This window comes from Pongo pygmaeus, chromosome 14 (assembly GCF_028885625.2).
Source record: "Pongo pygmaeus isolate AG05252 chromosome 14, NHGRI_mPonPyg2-v2.0_pri, whole genome shotgun sequence".
Classification (NCBI taxonomy): domain Eukaryota; kingdom Metazoa; phylum Chordata; class Mammalia; order Primates; family Hominidae; genus Pongo; species Pongo pygmaeus.
In genome coordinates this window covers 78,511,503-78,524,060 of record NC_072387.2, presented here as the reverse complement: position 1 = coordinate 78,524,060, position 12,558 = coordinate 78,511,503, and the positions used below count along the sequence as shown (strand labels likewise).

Below are 12,558 nucleotides of genomic sequence, written 5' to 3'. Positions count from 1 at the left end.
AGATTATATCACTTGACAAACATTTAACATCCTATCTTAACATGAAGAGGCAGAAACACTAAAAACTATATTTTTGGTGCCAATTAGAGAATCTCATAAGATTTCGTCAATAACATATACTCATAGTAAACTTAAATTTGGAACGTAGTCAAATGGGGCAAAGGGACAGAACTGGGCATTCGTTTTGCATACTGAACTAGAGGCAGTAAAATTCTGGTAGATCTCCAATTCAGCAAAAACTTCTTTCTGATTATAGCAGACAGGCTGTCCTAGTCCATTTGTACTGCTATAGAAAAATGCCTGAGACTGGATAATTTGTAAGCAAGTGAAATGTATCTCTTGTAGTTCGGTAGGCTGGGACATTCAGGATCAAGACTCCAGCATTCACTGTTTGGCGAGAGCCTTCTTGCAGCATCCTCGTATGGTGTAAGGGCAAAAAAGGGCCTAGCTATTTCCTTCCAGCCCTTTTCTAAGGTCGGTAATCCCACATATGAGGCCTCCATCCTCATGACTCAATCACCTCCTAGATGTCTCACTGCTTAAAACTATTGCATTGGAAGGTGAGTTCTACTATAAATTTTTGAAGAAGACACAAGCATTCAAACCCTAGCATAAACCATGGATTTGGAAGCAATATTTTTATCAGAAATCTCCAAAGTTGGTAGGGTGATTATTGGTTCTACACCAATAATTCTACAGCTTCTGATTATGATAGGGAACAGCTTCTAAGGAAACCCATTGCAGAAATGTGGCTTTAGAAGTCCGGGATCAACCTAGAGCAAGTTTTTCAACCACCCAAATAATTTAGTAAGCTACCAAACGCTATGAGATAAATTGTCCATCTTTATGTTAGCTGAAATGGATTGTATTCCAACCTGTATTCTATTTAACTGAATAATTGAATCAGAAATTTCTTTAATAGCATGCAAAATATAGAAAATTGGGTTTCGTTTTCTGGATAGTTAGGTTGAAAGAGAATCAAGAGTACATTATAGATAGGATATTGACTTTTCATATTATTCAGTGACAAAACAATTAATTCATTATCTCTACCATCTAAAATGAAGTTTCGGTTGAAGGAGATGCTTTATTAGATATGACAGCTGCTATGATAAAACCTTAGAGTGAAAATGAAGCTTATCTTGCAGATTAAGTTACAGTGGATTTTCAGTGTTTAGTTTTACCTGGTTACCTACCTTTTATTTGAAAGTTGGTTAAGAAAACACTTGACTCCGGAAAGTGTAATGAGGACATTTGGATGGAATTAAATAATGGTGAATATCACAATCTTCTCAGAGTCTCTGAGACTTCCTTCTCATCATAAGAAACTTTTCTGTCTTTGCTTTGGAAGGCTATCTTTGTTTATCTTGTAATGGCCTCACTTAAGGTCGAGACTTCACCAGAAACTCACAGGAGATACCAGGTTTCCCTACTTCCCACTTCCATCACTCCTCATAGACACTAAATTCCAATCTGCCACTTGATGGCCAAGAAAATATCTGACCAAAAATAATAATAATAATTTTACATAGTAAATAACACAGTATTTTGCTTATCTTCAGAAGTAAAAAAAAAAATGGGGGAATGTATATGAGACTAGTTGGAAATAAACATAATATTAAATTGAATTACCTTATGGAAATGAGAGTTTGAGAAAAGTTAACAAAGACTATGGATTACATATCCTAGCTGATACCACTGAGAATGCTATTATATCTTTTCTTGGTTAGTACATTGAACCAAGAATCAAACTTAATCTACAATTATTGAAATTGTCGTGCCTGAAATTCTTTGTATTATAAACTGAAAGAAACTCCAAAACTTGGAGAGAGATAAATGTTAAATATAATTCATAATATATGACTTTTTCATAATTATGTACCCAGTAGACCAAGGAATTGTTTAATTCACAATGAGATTGAGAAATATATCATTTAAAACACTGTAGTGATTATTCCCTTTAGCACAACAATAAATATGTGAGATGATTGAAAGTGACTAATTAATTTTAGTGAGGATGATGGGATCCTAGAGTGTCAGGAGCAAAGAACCATCATCTGACATCTACAGGTGATGTAATTTCTCACTTAAAGAAAGATTTGGCCATTTAACTGCGTAAATATGCACTCAAGGAAGAAACATTTCCAGTTATTTGGTTGATACTTCACATTGTATCTGAGCTATCAGTAATCCGTAATGATTCAGAAGATGAACACTGTGGTCCACTAGTCAAAGTCCATGTTGGAACGACTCTATCTCACCATGGGTTTTCTTTTCTTTTCTTTCTTTCTTTTTTTTTTTTTTTTTTTTTTTAATGGAGTCTCAGTCTGTTGCCCAGGCTGGAGTGCAGTGGTGTGATCTTGGCTCACTGCAACCTCCACCTCCCGAGTTCAAGCATTTCTCCTGCCTCAGCCTCCCAAGTAGCTAGGATTACAGGCGTGTACCACCATGCCTGGCTAATTTTTCTATTTTTAGTAGAGACGGGGTTTCACCATGTTGACCAGGCTGGTCTTGAACCCCTGATCTCAAGTGATCCACCCACCTTGGCCTCCCAAAGTGCTGGGATTATAGGCCTGGTCTATAGAAAACCACACCTAGCCAGGTTTTCTATATTCATCAATTTAACCAATGGGTACTTTCTCAGATCCTGAATATGTTATTCATATACATATATTTGACAGTTAACAGAAATACAATCTTATTTTCCTGACCTTAGACGTAAGTGTTATGATAGTAAAATAAGAGAAATGGAACCTCTAGAACTTAACTTCCTTAACAAAAGAGCAAAGTGATAGCAATACAACATTTCTGGGTGAGCTGCATAAATAAGTGCTACTATTGAACACCTGAAAAGTGTACATACCATACCCATATTTAGCTTACTTAACTGGTCTGTACAGATGTGTACTGAAAAATTACCGTGGAGAAAATTAATACACCCCCTGATATGCAACTCTCCATCTGCTAACAGCTTTTTCTCCATTCTTTAAGAGAAAGCACCAGATGTAATTTGATTAAATCTATCAGGGAACCGCAGTAGACCCTCATTTTCTTACCTCTGTGTTACATCAACTCTCCTATTAAAGGTCCGAATTAATCCAGAGAGACGTTGATCATTTCACTACTCTAAAACATAGTGTATTGGTTGTATTGGTCTATAACATTTATAATGTCAAGACCTGGTGGGAAAAAAAGAAGGAGCTATCCTGAATGAGTTGGCAAGACTTACACATTCTGAATGCTGAGAGAGATAAATCTCAGAGTCTGCCTCCTAAATAAAGTTTCAAGGAGTCATTGTGTGTATGTGTATGTGTGTGATATTTCTTCCAAGGTAAAAAAAATACAGATCATAGCTCCATTCACCCACTACTGCTGAAATAGAAGCACAGTGATTGTTAGGACGTTTTTAATTTTGGAAACAAAATATACCATATAGTTGTATTGTTCTGACCCATTTTACTGGATAAATTGAAAGACTACTAGTTTTTATCAGACCTTAAATCAAGAAGATGCTGTCCACCTTGTCCAGAGTTCACTTTAAGCAGCTCAGTCACCAGTATCAAAGACTCAGTAGACCAAGTTGAAAAGACAGGCAGTAAACATCACAAGCATTAGTTAAGCTGTAAAGCAAACACATAAATGTTTATTAATTGCTTTGTAAAATAAGTTGAAAATTTACTGTTACAATATAACAAATGTGACTATAGAGAAAAAAGGTATAGAAAAGAAATATAATGTGTACAATGTAATCTCATAGATTTAAAATGGATAAAGATTGATGATACTTGAGAAATTAAAAGTATTAAATAAAAGGAAAATATCATGGATAAAAACTGCTATAGTGATTACACATAAAACTTTCAAGTATTTGTTTAGAGAATGACATGAAGTACTTATTCTATATTTACGGATTGATCTAGAGTACTTATTTGTACTTATATTTGTCAACAAATTGTTGAAGATTTACTTGCCAGAGATCTTTCATTTTCATTTTGCCTCTTTACTTAGCTCAACACAACTACTTGTGCAGAATATTCTCACCATTGTGCTGTAGAGAGAGGCGGAGGTTCTCTGCAGCATATAATATAAAGCACATATTTTGATATGTTTTTTATATTGTATGTAGATAGTGACGAACCATAAATGATGTCTTCTACAAAGCGATGATCATGACTTCCAGATGGAGATAGGAAAATTTACTGCTACAAGCCCTGGGCAGAGGTGATAACATAATTTTCACTCAGGTGAAGACTAGATATTTAGCTGGTGTGGACTCTGACCCTCCCTCCCCCCACACACATTCCTGTGCTCTGAATCATGACCTTTCCTTGGCCTGATTACTCAACATTATCTTCCAAAGTAGTCATTCTTAGATCATTCTCTCATCTTAAGGGTTCACTATATTCCAGTCATACTTGTTTCTATCCTTCTACACAAATATTTTTCACTTTATTCATTCATAATAGTTTATGATGGAAAATGTAGTTGAAAAAGTGCATTGCTTAGTTTAACTACAAGTCATATCAATAAAGGAAGATGATTCTTCCTTAAACAAAGGTAAGAAAGTTTCATTCTTCATTAAAAAAAATCAGCAAGGTATCAATTCCTAGAGACAAAATAAGGGAGATACTTCTTTCTATCCAGAGTATATGGTTCTTTCTGTCAGAACTACTCAAATAATATTTTCTAATGCACCAACGTAAGGCTAAAAATTAAATTTCCCTTGCAAGACTGTTTGAATATTCACATTCTGCTGCACAGCTAAATATTTTGGTTTTGTTTTAGAAAACCTGAAGATAATTTTTCTAGTCATAAGGAAAACATTCTTTTGGAAATTAAAATGATATATATTTTCTTAATATAACCAATTAATAACTTGAGAAGGGTGTTTTGATTATTAAAAATGCCTGTTTTATATACATAATACATTACTTACATGAACTGGAATTTTTTATGACCTAGGGAATACTGAGTTGTATAAGAATTATGTTGGATTTTTGTTAGATAAATGGCAAGTGAGAGTGGGGCAAGAGAGTTTCATTGGATAGTTCTTGTTGTAGTCACTGAGTGGTTTTGTCAACAGATGAAGGCTAAGTGGTTATAGTTATTTGTGAGTGCAGTATACAACACTTTGAAACAAGAACAGCATAAAATTAAAGTGCTTTCATACAGAAAAAAAAAACCTACCAATAGGGTAAATAAACAACTGACAGAATAGGAGAAAATATTCGCCAACTATGCATTTGACGAAGTTCTAATATTCAGAATCTATAATCTACAAGGAACTTAATCCAATGAGCAAAAAATAAACAACTTCATTAGAAAGTGGGCAAAGAAAATGAACATGTTTCCCACCATGAGAGGATTCACTGCATCTTGATTAAGGTTAATAGTTATGGTTAGCGTGTATAATTTTATTTCAGACAATCTATTAATCAAATCCTATTGGGTGGAGCTGCCAATTAGCCATTAACTTCTAACAAAGCATATATGACATGGCCATGAATAAATGATTAACAGCTTTTTGAGACATACAGTTTGTGGTAGTAACCTGTTGATGGTTTGCTAATATTTTTATTTTCTTTTTCGTAACTTTAAAATTATTTAACTGTACCCTTCTTTAAATATTACTTTTTATATTTCTGAAACAATGCTTCCTCCATGACATTCGTCTTTGAGCATTGATAATAAGTATCCCTTTTGTTATTTATTTTTGTGCATTTAATAAGTTAACTATAACTTTTAATACATGCATCTTTATCAATTCTCTGATCTCTAAATTACCTCTTTATATTTGTAATCAAAGTGCACCATTTATTATTAATGAGGTTCCATGAAGAATGAGCAAACTGTCTAAAATGTGTTCTGCTTTTTATATAATAACCTATTTTATTTTGATTAAAATTTGGAAGTAAGCATTATATTTCCAGTTTTACAAATGGAGAAAAACTATCTTCCCTTTTTCTTCTCTTCTCATTGCCTCCTCCTGCCCCACTCCCATAGATATAGAGGGATGACTACAACCACTGAAAATCCCATTACATGTAAATACCCAAAAGAGGGCATTCACTGTTGATGAGAACTAAGGAATCAATCAGACAAAATAACTTGGCCAGTTGATGGTCACCAACTACCATTACTGGCTATCCTAGAGTTAGCACAGAAAGCATAAGAATGAAATAAGTATGATAGCAGTAATGGTAGTATGCAGTATCCTTACAGCATGAATTCCAATAGTGAAGTTATTACCACTTTAATGTTCAATCTCTCAGCAACAAAAACACACACTGAGTCTACAATCCTTGAAGAGAGACTCTGGATACTTGGTGGCAAATGGACTATTTTGGATCTCTCCTACCATAGAAGGGGAAGCAGTCCATTTTTGAAAGGAAGAAACACATATTCCAAGAATATTAATTATGTTCCTGCATTCTGACCCTTAAGTAGCGTCTGTCCCCAGAGACTTAGAATTTTTTTTTATTTACCTGCACAGAATTTCACATGACATGTCAGATCAATGCACTTACTTTACACAAAAAAGATGCATGAATGCACCCATGTCCATGGTATCCATTGAGTATTTCACAGTAATGACATCCAAAATCTAGAGGCCAATGGGAGCAATGGAATACCTAGTCAAATGCATGGCAAAAGCACCAGCTTGATACTAATATTTTATAAGAGTGAGATACCACCCTGCAGAATATATCAAAGACTTTTAAATGGTGATGCATCCCAGCAGGAAGAATGCATGGTTCAGAATTCAAGAGCTGGAAGCAAGTATAGGCCTACTTTTTAAATTTTTTTTTAATTTTCAGTTTTTACGGGTACATAGTGTGTGTATATATATACGAGGAATTATCCCACTTACCACCATCCTATGTAGTGTTATTGGGATCAATATAGGTGAAAATTATAGTAAGGAGGCAGGATTAGGCAGAAGGAAAATCTGACTTGTGTTACACATTCAGCAAATAGCTTTGGATGGTGCAATTGAAAGATCCCTTAAGAGTTTTCCCATTTCAGATGGAGAGAGCAATGGACAGACTAGGGAAAAGGCATGAGTGAAGTACTGCAGTGATTCTTGTGGGTTTGGAGATTTTTTATTCTAGAGGGGAAACATTTCTATTGTGGGAAATACAGCAAGAAAAACTACCGCTTTTGTTTAGGTATTTCAAGGACTTAGTGCCAAGGGTCCAGCAGGCAAAAAGGGAATTCTTCATCTTGTCAGAGAGAACTGAACCTGATTATCAAGAGGAGGTAGGGAGGAATGTATTTGACATTCAGGTAGGCTATTTTTGTGCTTTTTGATACTCCTTCACCTAATTTTGATGTTTAGGGAATAAATCCAGCAACAGTGAGCTACAAAGATTATGTGACTTATGGCTCAAGTTTCTCAGGTATGAGGATGCAAGTCATGCCACCAATAAGCCCACAAAGACCATTAGAAGTTCTGTGTGAGCATAAGAGGAATCTGAGACAGTAGAGGAAACTATGAGTATTGGTTATGGTTCCAAGGGCAGCTGCAATGCCAGGGGCTCTACCTAGTTCAAAACCTAACCTGTCTTACTTCAGTTTCACCCAAGAAGTGATACACGAGAGGGCTGAAAGAAATGTTTCTGGACTCTGTGTATCTGAGCAGTACAAGAGTGGATTGTGGAGCAAGCTATGATGTACTATGACTCCACTACTGAGGATACTGCCAGAAAATTGCTCTCAGCTGTCAGTCCTCTTTTCACTGATGAAAAAATACATCACCTAGGGTCAGACCTCTTTCCTTGGACAGTCTTCATTCAGTGACTAATCAACCTAGATTAGTCCCCTTGTACCATATTGGAACAACTCTGAAGGGGGCTCCCTATTGGGGAGACACATCATTATTGAGCCTGCACCCATAGCTCTGCCCAATCCTGCTTTCTTACTCTCTTGTTTCACAGCTACAAAAATCTAATAAAACTCTTAGGTGGTAATTGCCATCTCAATGTCTGCTTTTTGAACAATCCAACTTAAAGCACTTATAAGAAATTCATTGTGAGGCCGGGCAAGATGGCCCACGTCTGTAATCCCAGCACTTTGGGAGGCAGAGGCGGGGGTCAGGAGTTCGAGACAAGTCTGACCAACATGGAGAAACACTGTCTCTCCTAAAAATACAAAATTAGCCAGGCGTGGAGGTGCATGCCTGTAATCCCAGCTACTCGGGAGTCTGAAGCAGGGGAATCACTTGAACCCGGGAGGCTGAGGTTGCAGTGAGCCAAGTTGGTGCCATTGCACTCCAGCCTGGGCAACAAGAGCGAAAGTCCGTTTCAAAAAAAAACAAAATTCCCTGTGTACCCAGCAATGTTCCAAATATTATATATATGTACTATATATAATATATGTACACAATATTATATATAATATATTTTATATACGTGTATTATATATGTAAATTCCCTTTGTCAATAGAAACATGTATATGAACATATTATTTAATCAACTAGATAAGAAGTCTATACGATATTATAGAAAAGGTCATCAACATAAATTAAACAATGTTTTTGAGAACTAAAAATAAACTATTCTATACATCATGTATATAGACACTCATTTAAAAATTACTACAGTATTATGTGTATTACTGTATTGTATTATACAGTATTATGTGTATTATTGTAGTCTCTGTAGTCATAATCATTTGATGTAATAATAACTTTTTTGAACATATTTGCTGGGAATTCAGATTTTCTTTGGTGTGAAAAGTATATATGAAAGGTAAAATAACCTTGTTTTTTCAGTACCTGAAAAAGTTTTTGCAGGCATGAAGGTTATTTGCTGTAATATTGGCTCTATTCTTAAAATCTGTGATAGAAAAATAGAGAGGAATATGAAGTAGTATTTTCTAAGAATTCAACAGTACTTTCTATTATTTGCTCTTCATCATAGTTGCTAATACTAACTCCTTTATTTCCATCAAGGAAACATTATTTTGAATAAATACTTTTTAATGCAATGTTAATTTATACTAACATGAAAGTGAAAATAAGGTGTGACAGAAACTCAGTAAGGATTCTTCAGGAGGATAAAGAAACTGTAGAAATTAACACAGTTTCATTTTAAAATTAAAATGCATTCAATTTAGAAAAAAATAGAAAAATAACTTTCTTTCAGTAGCAAGTTTCTTTGGAGTAAATTGTTCCAATTTAGAATTTTATTTTGTTATGATAGCAAGTAGAGAAAAATGTCAAAGGTGATAAAATGCATAAGCCTTAGATAAAAATCACTGCTTTACTATTTAACCTTTTCTCCTCTCTCCAAGGTGATGTACAATAGTTTTCCTTAAGAAATTGTAAGTAAAAATAACATTTATGCATGCAAGAAATATATGTTTACTCTGATTTTTCCAAATTGACAGATAGCATTGTATGTTTTTATAGTGTACAAAAAGATCCATTAAAGTATTCAGTGTAAATATACATTTTGGAATTTTAAATCCAGCTAATTTACAAATATATTACCTCAAAAATTTTACTGTTTTTAAGATCAAGAACACAATTTATTGTTTCCAAGTAATCAACTATTATTATTCCTTGGGCCTGAAGAAATTTTCAGTTTTATATTTATATAATTTTACCTAGAAAACAAAGTACTAATGCCTCTGAAAATTTCTTCCAAAATAAGAAGTGATTGTCCAGAGCTACATCAATGATACAACAGTAATTTAAATGACATAAATTTTAATGAGAAACATCACAAGTTATTTTATCAATTTGTTAAACATTTTAATAAATAAATGTCATCTCAATATATTTTTCTTTATAGTATGGAGAAGAAGAAGAAGAAAGAAATGTAAACTCTTCTATTATTTAGCTGAAAAAAGCATGGAATTATGTATAGTCACATATGAAAACTTCTTCTTGCTTACTGATATACAGATGAATAAAGGTTTACTTAAATTTATATAAATGTTATCCCTGGGAAAGATTTTTTTTGGATAAGATATAGTAATAGCCCTGTCATTATGCAACAATCACTATGAAAGTGTAAATCTAGGAGAAGCTGTAGTGAATAGTAGACTTCTCCCAGTATTTCATTCCTTTGTGTGTTCAACAAACAGTGCAGAACCTTATCCAGTAGACATTTCAAAAATAACCTACATTTATCTTTTAAAATATGATTCCTTTGTCACATTATATATTTATTTTTATATTATTTTTCCTCAGTGAGTAAAATAAAAAATATAATATACTCATATTGTACTCTGTGAAAACTTAAAAGTAAATGATAAATACATATTTGATTAATTTATTCAAATAAAATACAAATGCCTTGGGAATTCAGAAAAGTATATGTATTAAAATGAGCTAGATTAGCTATATAGAACATAAGTCCTGAGTTCTTACACTTTGACAGGAATTGTACAAGTAACATCACTTATAACAGGCACATTGAAAGAATAGGTAAGTTGGCCAAGAATGGAAGAGGGAAAGATGAGTATTTAGAGAAAGGTAAGAGTACTAACTGATATGTGTGGTGACAAAGGCCAGTTTTAAATAAAGTGTTAGGACTGAGAAATACAACTGGAAAGGTTTGCTAGGACCAATTGTGGAGGGCTCTGGATATTAGTTGAGCTATGCTTATAAAAGCAGCTATGTTTTAGTAAGTAGTTACTATGTATTTTAATATATATTTCTATAAAAATTGTATAAACTCTAACAATTTTTTGATATTAAAAGTGAAATTAAGAATACATTAATTAACTTGCTTGAGGTCATATGGCCACTAACTGCTACAAATAAAATTTATACCCAAGAAATCTAATGACAGAGCTTCTACTAATAACCACATAGTACATGGCCATTGAAATGCATTTTGTCTGGACTGCTTGTTTTGTTATTAATTTTATATAGAATGTCTCTAGTTATTCTATAGGCAGGTTATCTTGGGTATTGGTTTTAAATATATGTTATCTATGATTTGAGAAAACATCATTTTTAGTTTATGGTATTGTTCACAAACATAAACGAATTTTTAAAACAGCATTTATCCATATGATGTTTGCTACTAGAGATTAATGTTATAACTGTAGTTTTGTTCCTTATTTGATACTCATATTCATTTTCTCATAAAATATATAAATATATACATATATGAGATATTTGATTAGTATTTATTATTTAAAGGTATTTGTTATTTTAAAAATCAAATAAAAATTCACCAACAACATTTTACAGTGCTGAGTTTTCTATATGGAAGTCAGCCAAATTAAGCCATAATTTAGTTTACTTATATTTTTATTTTTTGCTTATGTTTATATAACAGATATATTCTAGTTATAAAAATGCCATTTATTATGGAAATATTAGAGTGAAAACAGAAAGTTTATTTTCAACACCCTCAATCTCCAAAATCAAGAGCCAACTTCCCTTGCCAGAAATAACTATTTCCACCAGTTTGCCATGTATCATTCTGGAAGTGTTTGTGTGCATCTATAAATATCCTTCTGTGTATGTATATATATATAAAATAACTTCTATTTTATGAAAAGAGGGTTATATTATGTATATTGCTTTCCATTTAGATTTCTTTTAACTTAATTTTATTGTACTTAGATTTTAAATATTTATAGATCTACATAAGTTTTATAAAGAATGCATTGTATTCTACATTATGCATGAAACAATTAACAATTTATCTATTGATGCTCACTTGGATTGCAACCATATGCATATTGTATTTGCATATGCAACATTGGATAATATAAAAATATTTAGCAAATGTGCATACAATTTAGCTTTTGATGGCTATTGTAATTAAAATTTCCCTTGAAGTAGAATTTATTGTACTTCCATCAATATGCATATAACATACACACAGATATATGTATATATATACACACACACACGTATGTATGTATATGCTGTTGTCAAGCTTTAAAATTTTACCGATATTATTTCTCATTTTTTTAAAAAAAAGCACAGTCAACAAGTAACAAAGGCAAGTAATGATTATATAAAATTTTACAATACATGTAACTGATGACTGAATAATATCAATCATATATAAAGATCTTGAATCAACAAAGAACAGTTAAACCACCTAGTAGTAAAATTGTCAAACAATACAAAAATACAGTTCAGAAAAGATAAGGACAAACACAAATAAGTATATAAAAACATACTCATATTGCAAGAAAATAGAAAACATGTAAATGTGTGTGTGCTTGTGTGTGTATGTTTGTGTGTATATGTGTCCTGAGTGGTTTACTATGTTTCTCTTTACTAAAAAAAGGGTTTATTGTCTCTGTTATAGTGTCTTCTTCTCCAATTATCTAGTGATTTGTTAACCACTTTCCATAACAACAATACTGATTACAAACGTACAAGAAATGACCTAGAAGTTTTGCAAAAATTCTGAGAAGGATATCACAAATGTGATATTACACATAACATTTAAGGTATTTTGAGCATTAATCAAATAAACAGTTGAGAATATGGGAAATGGGATGCATACATATTTTTTCAGAAATTTGTTCAGCAATTGTGTGAATAAGACAAAGAATAAACGGTGACTACAATGTTA

The 12,558-nt window shown here is 32.8% G+C and overlaps 1 long non-coding RNA gene across 1 annotated transcript in view; it reads right to left on the bottom strand.

Moving 5' to 3' along the window:
* Positions 1-12,558, bottom strand: part of LOC129011663 (uncharacterized) — a 114,358-nt gene that overhangs the window by 43,434 nt on the left and 58,366 nt on the right. The window contains exon 2 of the long non-coding RNA XR_008493390.2: positions 3,496-3,620. This is a non-coding gene — a long non-coding RNA (uncharacterized LOC129011663). The remainder of the gene's footprint in view (positions 1-3,495; positions 3,621-12,558) is intronic.